Source organism: Symsagittifera roscoffensis, chromosome 6 (assembly GCF_963678635.1).
Source record: "Symsagittifera roscoffensis chromosome 6, txSymRosc1.1, whole genome shotgun sequence".
NCBI lineage: Eukaryota > Metazoa > Xenacoelomorpha > Acoela > Convolutidae > Symsagittifera > Symsagittifera roscoffensis.
The window spans coordinates 26,811,200-26,823,563 of NC_087067.1; positions in this window are offsets into that span (position 1 = coordinate 26,811,200).

Here is a 12,364-nt window from a genome sequence, read left to right on the forward strand (position 1 = left end):
AGATCAGGTTCCATTTTTGCTCCGTAGAAATCCATAAATTTATTATCATCATAAGCAATCAATATAACCAAAATGATAATCATGCAAATATTGTATATATTTTAAGATTATTATGATCTTTATTGTGATTGTGACTATGTTTAATGTTTTGATTATTAAGAAAACGATATTTTAGCTTTCATAATATGATTATTATCGGTAATTTTTTGTTGCGTCTACTATCAGAAGCAGATAGGCGTCGAGGGGGGACGCATCATTCAACTGGGGCCCCTTTGGTTTTTTATACGACATCTACTTTCGGCGAACAAACCCAAAAGCTTCTTAAGGCTCGGGTTGAAGTCCCACCGATAATTATCGCTTTTTCTGTACTATCCCAATGATCGCTAATTTTCTGCGCTGATTCACGTATAACTCAGCTTTTTGCATAAGGGAGCCAGCTCAACCCGGGGGCGCTTTTAGCGCCAATAAAAACTTAACTTGATGGTGGAGTAAAACACACGACTTTTGGTTAAAACGTTCCAAAAAGTACCTAAAACAAAAATTTTTATAGTGATTTTGGAACTCTGAAAACCAATTTAATCGACCTAAGAAATGATGCAACTTTTTGGCGTTTTTTTGTGCTTTTTTATGAATTTTTTCTGCAAAATTTATCGCAAAGCTTTTCTGCATTTTTAAGTTTTTCTGCATTTCTTCGCAAAGTTTTTTTGCGTTTTTATGAAATTTTTCTGCAAAATTTTGTACTTATAGCGCATGTTTTTTCATTGTTCAAATTATTATAGTAGACTAGAGTTTAATTGCGCAGTTCTTGTTGAATTGCTGAAATTTTTTTTTGAATGCATCCTCATTAGTGATTAGATTTTATTTGCCTGAATTCAAAGCAACCGGCCGGTATCATTTGTTATCAGAACTATTCGTTGATCTTAGATGGTACCACTGAAAACAAAATTGTCGGTTCTTCAAGCTATCTCTTCCATTTTTTGAAGTTGGGTTTTTGTAAAACATTGCTTTGCTTTCTCCAGCTTTGCTTCAAATTTTCCTCTAGCCATCTAAAAGACAAACAGAAATATTAACAAAAAATTAGGAAGAAAAAAGTTACAGTATGATTGGATTATTTTGAGTCTTAACTATTTGCTGCAGAGGTAAGATTCTAAAACTAAAGTGCTGGAACTTTCAGTAATTATTTTTGAAATAATTTCTTGCACATTTGTTTTTGCAGTAAAAAAAAACATTTTTCAAATACTTTGTTTGCAAGTTTTATAGCAGAAATACATTACAATAGCAATCTGGAATAGATAGAGATTCGCAAACACATGAAAAGATAGCAGATACGTAAAACAGACGAACGAAACTTTACTGACAGATTATATTATAAGTCTGATGAAATCGAGCAGTTTTTTTGTTTGGTTTCAAATTTGAGTTTCACATAGTGTTCTACCTGTTTAAATTGTTAAATGTTTTGAGAAGGCGCGGTATGAAAAACAAAACTTATTGGTTCACTTAGGTCGACGCTCCAAAAAAGATCATCCAAGACATTACGAAGCCAAACTGTGCACTGGATAGGTGCTTAATTTGTGTCTGTATGTTCCTAGATTCCAGAGACAAGTCCTTAAATATATAAACTTTTGTCGGATTGATCAAAGAGACAGAAAGAACAAAAGAAGAAAAAAGAGAGCGCCCTTGTTGCGGATTTCGCTTAATGCACAGTTTCGCCTCATAATGGATCAATAATATCAAGAGCTTGAGCGGATATTGATTGTTTTCCAAGGGGGGTTCAATTTTTGTGAAAAAATAGCCATTTTCTGCCATAGGCGACAGTTTCAAGAAAAGCCATTTTTTCTACTTTTTTTAAAACTTTGACCTAGAAATTACATTGTTTGGCGACAAACATTGTGGATAATCTCACCTCAAACATGAGGTTACTTCCGGTTGTAGGAAAAGTTAAAAAAACGTAATGGGAATACAACAATTGGCTAAAACCAATGAAATTTATTTTAGCTCTTTAAACTCAGCAAAAAAATTGAGGCGAACCATGCAGTTTGACAAACTATCAAAAAAAAGCCGTTAAACTGGACGAGAACCTTAGAAGGTCTGTTAAAAAAGCAAAAAGAGCTGAAAATGTTTTTTTTCTTCGAAAAATGAAGAATTCAATTCACTGAAGGAACTGCGCAAAAAATATGACAACCGTTTTAATGACTGATTGTTTCTATGTACCAGTGATCGCAAAAAAAAAGATTCATAAAATTTATTGGATGATGAGCTAGGACTGTTTTCAGGAAAAAGCCGTGATTTAACAAAGAATTGCTTTGTTTACCTTCTAAGTGAGCAAGGAAAACTTCTTTTGTTTCAAAAAAGTGTTGGAAAGCAAGCAAGTGTAAGTTTTGAAAAAATAAAAAAAGAGTTTAGATTTAGAACCAACTATTTATTTTACTTGAGGGACAGAACCAATAGCAGGGAGGGGACTTAATGACTGCAGACGATGATGAAAGAAACAGAGTGGGCCAAAAAAAAGATCTGGAGTCCATCAAAATATTAAAAAATGTTTCATTGAAAGAAACAGTAATCGATGAGAAGCTGACGTGATTTCAAAAACCGTAAAAATTTTGACTTTGAGTTGATTTTGAGGATAGTGGAGAGATTGATGTTTAAAATTTCTACCTATTTTTACCTCACATCATCTACAGAATACTTGCAAAGTTCCACAGAATAAAACGAATACAGGCACAATAAAAATTATAACTCTTCTCCCAAAAGATTGGTTGATAGTTCAAAAACAACAAGGTTCCATTTTAAACTATTTTTTGCATATGACCGAGACCATAGTGGACCTACGAGTTTCTCGAGTGGAAAGAGAGCTGACACATTTTCAACAAAAATTTTCGGAATTTTTTGTCAATCTTTATGGTCGACCATTTTGATTTTCTGATCTCTTCCAAGTCATCATAAAATCTTTTTTGACTCATTTTTTTTCGCGGCAGGCAAATTGTAATAAAAAGCCAAAATAAATGCTTGATCTTTTTTATGAAACAAACTTTGACCAAAAAAACTGCCTATTCGCGGTGCGCACTCCCTTCTCAAAATTACTATATTTTAACCAAAATACGCCTTTAAAAAATGTGAGGGTCAACGAACCAAAAAAAATGTCAATTAAGAACAAAAGGAGGACCCTTTGCCTAGTGAGAGGATCAAATTGCTGAAGAAAGGAACTACTCCAACCTCCACCCTAAATCCGGTTCTGGGTGAGTCTCCGCTTCCCAGAAATATAAATAAGCAAAAAGTTGCATCTAGTTCATAACCAGAGAATTAACCGGTGTTCTTCAAAAACAATGGGTTTGCTCATTAGTAGATTGATCTGGTACAGGAAATAACTGATACTACCATCAACAGAATTGGTGTGGGAAATGGTAAAACTAAATCCCAAAAGAGGAGTGATAAGTTTCGGTGAAAAAACTGTTCAATTTTTTGGTTTATACTAAGAACATGATTGCACATTGCGCATGGCACGTAAAATCACGTAATAACAAACCAAGATATTAGAAATAAATGCGCGGATAGTTTTGAATAAAAAAATTATGATTTGTAATTTTTTTATCGCTCTCCAATTGAACTGTTGATTATTAAATTGTTTTGCTGCCAGCCAGAAACAATTTTGAAAATCTAAAACCTTGTCTAAGTTTTTTATGATTACTGATAACAATTTGCTTAGTTTTGCGAATCTTTTGATAATTATTGTAACAACAATGTCTGGCCTGAGGCAGGGAAAAAATTTGGCGCATGGTCCGTTTTATCAACGGACTTTAACAACCTGAGGAAAACTTTTGTTGGGGTTTAATTGTCGTACCATAAAAAACTCGACTAGTTGTTCTGAAGCTAAGGAACACTCAAATTTTTGTTTCAATGTCAAAACAAAAATCAAAATTTATCTTGAAAATTGGGAATTGTGATTAAATTGCTGAACACAATTTTTTTGAACTCATTTTTAACTTCAATTTCTAATACACATAGATTGAAATCTGACAAAATCAAGCAAAATATAGCCTACAAAAAATCAAGTTTGTATTTTAAATTATCTACAAAAAACTTCCAATTTTTGACCGAACAAAAAAAAAGATTTTTTTTTGTTGAAGTGAAAAAATTATCGATTAAAAGATTAATCCATAATTCGAAAATCATTAGGTTCCAGGTATATTTGTTAAAAAATAAGACCAAGATTAAATCTAAAAATTTCTCCAGGGGGGAATGAATTTCTAGCAAAAAACGATCGTACTTTTTGTTGACTTTGTTTTTCGAAATCGACCATCTTGATTTTCTGATCTCTCTCAAATTACTATAAAGCACTCGTTTTTTACCTCGGGTTTGCTCGGAAATTAGATCCTGACAGGCTTTCTCTTAACGGATTTGCTCGGAAGTTAAATCCATTCAAAGTTTTAATTAAATCAGATTGAGCTAGAACAGGAAAACAATGATAGGGGTAGGGAAATGGTAAAAAAAAACTCCTGAGCTAGTGCAGGTTTTTATGCTTGACCTGTTTTGAAACGAAAACAGTTAAGGGAAACACTTCTCACTCTCTAAAAGAGTGAATTTCCAAGTTTTCAACACCACTTAACAACGTATCAAGATATCAAGAGATGAGACCTAATTGGGCGGTTAACTTTCCATAAATAGAGATGTTGTTTTTTTTCGTTGTATTGTTTTTACTGTATCGGTAACCCACCACAACCGTCCCAAATTAGATTTGGGCAAAAAAAAATACATAAGTATACCAGATCTTAGCTTTTGTTTTCCAGATTGGAACAGTTTTTCATTCTACAGTCTTTGAGATTGGAATTCTTTTTCTTCGCAAAATCAGGTGTTCCCCACACTTTGACGCACGTGTCAAAGCATTCAATACGTTACTCAGACATATTAACAAATGTCAAAAACCTAAATTCAAATAAATCAATTTTGAAAGAACAATTTCTCAGTAAGCAAACAGTTCAAGTCCTTCAGCTAAATTTATTTTTTGCGTTTGATGGACATTAGATTTTATTTAACCACTCGTTTGGAATACGGTAATGAATTTTGTAGGAGATAAAAAGAAATGATACCTCCCAATTTTTCTCAACTCCTATGATATGCTTAGGCTTTAGTACGGTTTGCGGTTTAGTAAGGTCTGTTTAAAAAACAAAAAGAGTTGAAAATGTTTTTTTCTTCAAAAAATGTAGAATTCTTTTCACTGAAGGAACTGCGAAAAAAAATATGACAACCGTTTTAATGACTGAATGTTTCTATGTACCAGTGATCTCAAAAAAAAATTAGATTCACAAAATTTAGTGGACGATGAGCTAGGACTGTTTTCAGGAAAAATCCGTGTTTTAACCAGGAATTGCTTTTTTTACCTTCTAAGTGAGCTAGGAAAATTTCTTTAATAAAAAAAGTGAAAGCAAGCAATTGTAAATTTTTAAAAAAAATAAAAAAACAGATTTAAGATTTAGAATCAAAAATAATTATTTTTCTTGAGGGACAGAAACGATAGCAGGGAGGGGACTTAATGACTGGAGACGATGATAAAAAGAAACAGAGCGAGCCAAAAAAAGATTCTGGAGTCCATCAAAATAGTAAAAATTGTTTCAATGTAAGAAACAGTAAACGATGAGAAGTTGACGTGATTTTAAAAACCAAAAACATTTGGACTTTGAGTTGATTTTAAGGATAGTGGAGATAAAGATGTTTAAAATCAGAGCAAAAAAGTTTAATAGTGGGTTTAATCTAGGACAGAAAAACAGCGATACAGTTCTCTGCACAAATTTTTTTGGGTAAAAAATTTAAATGATTCTCTAGACTAGTGTTTTTTCATGATCTTATTTGAAATGAGGAGTGCTGAATTTCGGGAAAAAAAGATTTTTCATTTTCTAATAAAGTCATTTCATACTAAAAACATTGTTAGTTTTTCATAAGTATGGAATTCGATTTACAGCTTTTTTTTGGGGAAAACTATGTCGTTATAGTCCATTTTATCAGGAAATTTTGACTATTTAAATAAAAAGAATATAAGATTTAACTTATGATGTCGTTAAAAACTCGACTAGTCATGACTTTGAATCTTCAAAACTTTAATAAGTAGTCTCAGTGTCGAAAAATGGGTGATTATATCATAAAACTAGAGGCTGTGTATAAAGTAATAGAACACAATTGGTTTGAAAAACTTACGTTAACCTAAAATAAAATTAAAGTTAAACCTAATAAACGTAAAATCCACTCATGAAAGTGAAATTTACCTTTTTACCTGACATCATCTGCAGAATACTTGCAAAGTTTCACAGAATAAAACGATTACAGGCACAATAAAAATTATAATTCTTCTCTCAAAAGATTGATTGATAGTTCAAAAACAACAAGGTTTTGTCGTTTTTTTTCCATATAACCAAGACCATAGTGGACCTACGAGTTTCTCGAGTGGGAAGAGAGCTGGCACATTTTCAACAAAAATTTTCGGAGAGCTGGCACATTTTGATTTTCTGATCTCTTCTGATCACCAGAAAGTCTTTTTTGACCAATTTTTCTCCGCGGCAGGCAAATTGTAATAAAAAGCCGAAATAATTGCTTGATCTTTTTTATAAACAAATTTTGACCAAAAAAACTGCCTTTTCACGGTGCGCACTACCTTCTAAAAATTACTGTATTTTAACCTCAAATACGCCTTTAAAAAAATTTGATGGTCAACGAACCAAAAAAAATTTTCAATTAAGAACAAAGGGAGGACTCAAATTGCTGAAGAAAGGAACTACTCCAACCTCCACCCTAAATCCGGTTCTGGGTGAGTCTCCGCTTCCCAAAAATATAAATAAGCAAAAAGTTGCATCTAGTTCATAACCAGAGAATTAACCGGTGTTCTTCAAAAATAATGGGTTTGCTCGTTAGTAGATTGATATGGTACAGGAAATCACTGATACTGCCATCAACAGAATTGGTGTGGGAAATGGTTAAACTAAATCTCCCAAAAAAAGAAAGATAAGTTTCGGTGGAAAAACTTTTCAACTTTTTGGTTTATACTAAGAACATGATTGTATATTGCGCATGGCACGTAAACTCACGTGATAACAAACCAAGATATTAGGAATAAATGCGCGGATAGTTTTGAATAAAAAAATTATGATTTGTAATTTTTTTATCGCTCTCCAATTGAACTGTTGATTATTAAATTGTTTTGCTGCCAGCCAGAAACAATTTTGAAAATCTAAAACCTTGTCTAAGTTTTTTATGATTACTGATAACAATTTGCTTAGTTTTGCGAATCTTTTGATAATTATTGTAACAACAATGTCTGGCCTGAGGCAGGGAAAAAATTTGGCGCATGGTCCGTTTTATCAACGGATTTTAACAACCTGAGGAAAACTTTTGTTGGGGTTTAATTATCGTACCATAAAAAACTCGACTAGTTGTTCTGAAGCTAAAGGACACTCAAATATTTGTTTCAATGTCAAAAGAAAAATCGAAATTTTTCTTGAAAATTGGGAAATGTGAGTAAGTTGCTGAAAACAATTTATTGAACTCATTTTTAACGTCAATATCTAATACACATAGATTGAAATCTGACAATATTATTTAAAATCTAGTCTACAAAAAAAATCAAGTTTGTAGTTCAAATTATCTACAAAAAACTTTTTCACCGAACAAAAAAAAAGATTTTTTTTTGCTGAGGTGAAAAAATGATCGATTGAAAGATCAATCCATAAAGATCAAAGCATTAGGTTAAAATAACACCAAAAATAAATCTAATAGTTTCTCGAGGGAGGAATGAATTTCTAGCAAAAAACGATCGTACTTTTTGTTGAATTTGTTTTTCGAAATCGACCATCTCTCTCAATTTGCTATAAAGCACTCGTTTTTGACCACCGGTTTGCTCGGAAGTTAAATCCATTCAAAATTTTAGCTAAAGCAGGTTGAGCTAGTACAGGTAAACAATGATATGGTTCTCAAACAGAAATGGTATGGGAATTGGTAAAAAAACCTTTGAGCTAGTGCAGGTTTTTATGCATGACCTATTTTGAAACGAAAAGTGTTAGGAGTTAAGGGAAACACTTCTCACTCTATAATGGCGCAAATTCCCAGTTTATCGAAACCCTTTAACAACGTATCAAGATATCAAGAGATTAGTTACTTTTTATTTCTGTGATTACTATTAAAAAACTTAATTTTGTTCTGCTCAGGATTATTTTTATTCTGTTCAATTTGACTGTCTTTTTAGTTAATGCTTTTTTGAAAATTTATTTATTTTTTGTCAAATTTTGACCAAAAAGTTACATTTTCCGGAGCGCGCACCTCTCAAAATTACTATATATGGGCGCCAAAGGCACTTGAAACAAATTGAAGGTCAGCCAGCTAAAAATTGATATCTCAAACTGGTACAAATAGAGAAATAGAGGAGCCTTTGGGTCGTCAGAGGGTCAAATTTTTTGTCGTCGTTCCTTGAATTTAGCGGTTTCGCTTTTCGTCGTAGGTTTATTCCAAAATTAGATTTGGGCAAAAAAATTCATTAATACACCAGATCTTGGCTTTGGTTTTCCAGATTTGAACAAATTTTCATTCTATACTCTGAGATCGGAATTCTTTTTCTTCGCAAAATCAGGTGTTCCTTACACTTTGACGCATGTATCAAAGCATTCAAGACGTTACTCAGACCCATTAACAAATGTCAAAAATCTAAATTCATAGATTTTAATTATCAGACACATCAGACACATACTCAGACACATTAACAAATGTCAAAAATCTAAACTCAGATTTTAACTATCCACCCATGTTTGGAATACGGTAGTGAGTGTTCGGAGGTCTTCTGTAGGAGATAAAAAACAGTGAAACCTCCCAACTTTTCCTAACTCCTAAAATATGTTTAGGCTTTAGTACGGTTTACTGTCCCCCGCATTCCTTCACTGTCTCCCCTTCTTAGTTTATTTGCACACTTGATATTATGTTGCCTATAGGGGACTAACCCGAGTCCTTGAGAAGCTCAAGTTTCCTGGAGCTTACATTTTTTTCCTCAGTTTTTTTTTTCTTCAGATTTACAATAAAGTTGATGTATCTTGTACAAAAATTAGTTTTGATGTCCAATATTTTTTTGCATTGAATTGAACTTTTCAGCTATACTCCATATTGTTAAAACAACAAGTTGTTGTTCCATTTCGAGTTTAACAAAACTCCCTGAAATGCTTACTGCTTTTGTTTTTCAATTATGCCTTAAACATGCCTGTTTAATGTAGTGAAAAAGAAAGCATCCAAATACTAGTGTATAAAATATGGGAGACAAAAGCGTCGGTTGCAATTACGACAACAAACAATTGCAGGTCATTTAGCACGAAATGAAAACATCATGCTCTACACTAACGGAAGTAACTTCAAACAAAGATACAGATGACGTCAATTCCAGTTTCATAAGCAATATAGGACAACCTTATTACTTAATACTTTCAAGAAGGGGCAAACTTACGCTCACGAATTGCAGAAAAATTCAACAAAAACAAACTTTTTTTGGCCCACCTGAAATCGCGCAAACTTATTTACAGAAGCTTGAATATCAAAAAATAGACACGTCTCTGATTGCCATTTTCAATTTCCTCGGTTTCTCCAAGACTGAACAGCACGTGTCTCCGACTTATAAAATAAGCAACGCCATGAACAACGAAAAAAATCCGTCAACACTTTACACCGCTATCTGCAATGAACCAACAGAACAACACAAGCGCAGATCAATATCAGAACGAGCAACCCACAGGAAAAGAAGTTTTCTCTCCTCGCCAACTGTCAGCAATCCTCTTGCCACACTTTTCCGGAACCAGCCTCGCCCGCAAACAATACGAAACTTTCATCAGTTACCAATTTTAACTATGAGCCATTTCTTGCCCTCCCAAGATGCCGGACTTCATTTGTATCTGCCCAACGCCGGCTAACCGTACTCAACACCACAGCAGCCGCTTTCAGGACACCGAATTGATGTCACAGCCCCATGCCGATAGGTCAGAAAGTTCTAATCGTCATTCGCGCACCTCAAAAGCTCAAATTCATAGAAAAAAGCACGACCTCGAAGCTACAACGACGCGGATGCTGAACTTATCAGGACCAGTTTTTTTGTCATCATTCATGCTCACAACCGAAACTCAAATGGCAGGGCAACGTTCCGACAAACTAATTTCTTCAACGTCGCACAATTTTTATGCCAGTACAGCTGAGCAAATCTTTAGAACTAATCACCACACATGCAAGCCTCCGCATGCAAACTTTCAATCTCAAAGCAACAACCAGACCTAATTTTTCTAGCCGAAAACACAATCCACGCAGCAACAATTTAAGCATTTCCAACGGACGTCATACGATACTTACTAACCTTGCCGTTGGGTTGGCTTTGCAATCATTAACCCAGCCAGCTCTACAGACTAAATTCAATAGCAGAGCCAGCCGACCCTGAAAACCTTGAACCTGAAGCCAGCCGACCCTTAAACTGGATAGGACACAATTGACCATATCAGAAACTAAATATGACCACTTCAGGATACGCCTCGACAAGCAGACCAACCCCTGTTCAGTTTTCCTGTTGCTAAAACCTGCATTCCCCTTTCAACTGAAACCTGATTTTAAATTCAAGGACAAGCTTCAATCAAGCTTGACTTATCCGACACAGCATCTGCCAGATCTACAATTGCATGGACGAAAAATGTTGCTCGCATTGGAAAAAAAATGAAAATTTCAACTCGAAATTTAAAACTTTGCACTTAAACATAAATAGGATAATCATAATTACAAAAGTTATCCGTCGTTCCTTAAAAAATGCAATGATCTAGAGCTTTGAGATAAAATCATGATTCATCCAACGCCAAAACTCGTTGGCATGATGATTTTTTAGGCCTATGATTACCAAAAAAAAACCACTTATTGATGGCAATCTTTAACAAACAGATGAGAAACAACTACTTACATTCCAGAAACTATGGATAGATATGCAAAAGTTCTACTTGCAATTGTGAGACTTAGTTCGCTTAACTAAGACTCAAACAATGCAAAATTATGCTTTTTGCACTTGCCTGGGTTGAGAAGGCCACTTTTTGTTTCGACTTTCAATATCAGTGCTGGGCCGAATTGACCAATAACTATCTTTTAGGGCAAGAATATTATGTATGCCTATGCCATTATTGATTGAACAAGCAGACTCAGGTTGCCAGAATCTTCAATAGACCTTCAACTGAAACAGGATATTAAGTTCAGTCAAGCTCTGAACTCACGCGACGCAGCCTCTGCAGGAATTACAATTGGACAATACAAACAACAACAGCAGTTTTTTTTCAAATGGCCAGTATTGCCGTTTTTATGGATTGAAGTCTCTCAGATGTTGACCCTGAGCTTGTGAGTACAATCTGCTAAAAAAATCAACGTTTCGAACATATCAACATTGCCTTCCAAGGAATTGGACTTATTACTGGATACGACCTTCACCGAACAAGTGACACCAAAAGAAGCCATCTCATCTAGACAGAAATACCCGTTAGATGGAAGCCACTCTTGTTGACCCTGAGCTTGTGAGCACCATTTTCTACAGGAAATCAACGTTTCGAACATATCAACATTGCCTTCCAAGGAATTCGACTTAATACGGGTTGCGACTTCACCGAACTAGTGACACCAACAGAAGCCATCTCATCTAGACAGGAATACCCGTTAGATGGAAACCACTCCTAGGATATTTTCTGTGCGGAAGAGACAATGCAGCATAACCCACCGATGCCAACACTATTCACTTCACATCGAACGATTCGCTTTTTCGGCATGAAGTGTAAAGGAAAATGAACGGCGACGGAAATTAAACGAACCAACGCAGCCTCTCACTAGACGACATGGACGCCTCAGACGTTTCAGAATCTTCAACTTGCCACCTGCCCAATGGACACTACGAAGTTCGAATGCTTTGAAAACGGGACCAACGTTTGCCAAACGCGACAAATAATTGCCAAGTTGACAGCCTTTTTTATTGTTTTTCACTCGACAGCCTTTTTTTAGTTTTTTTTCTGTTCAATGTTTTGAGAAAATAATCTGTCAATCAATATGCCTTTTCAACTATTACTATTCATTATGCTTTCTCTATGATGTTTTGATCTCACCACACACAAAAAATAAAAAAAAAACACTTGTTTGAAACAAAAACTTCGAAGTTTTTAAGATAATTGGCAAACGTTTCTGCGCTACTTGCACAGCAACCGGCTTTCTTTCTTTTACAAATTTATTATTTTTTTACAGTTTGTTACATTTTTTACAATGGAATTTGCGTGCATGCAGCACAATTGTTTGTGATCAATCATGTTGCTTTTAGTGTTTTAGGAAAGCTTTGGTCTAAAATCTCAAA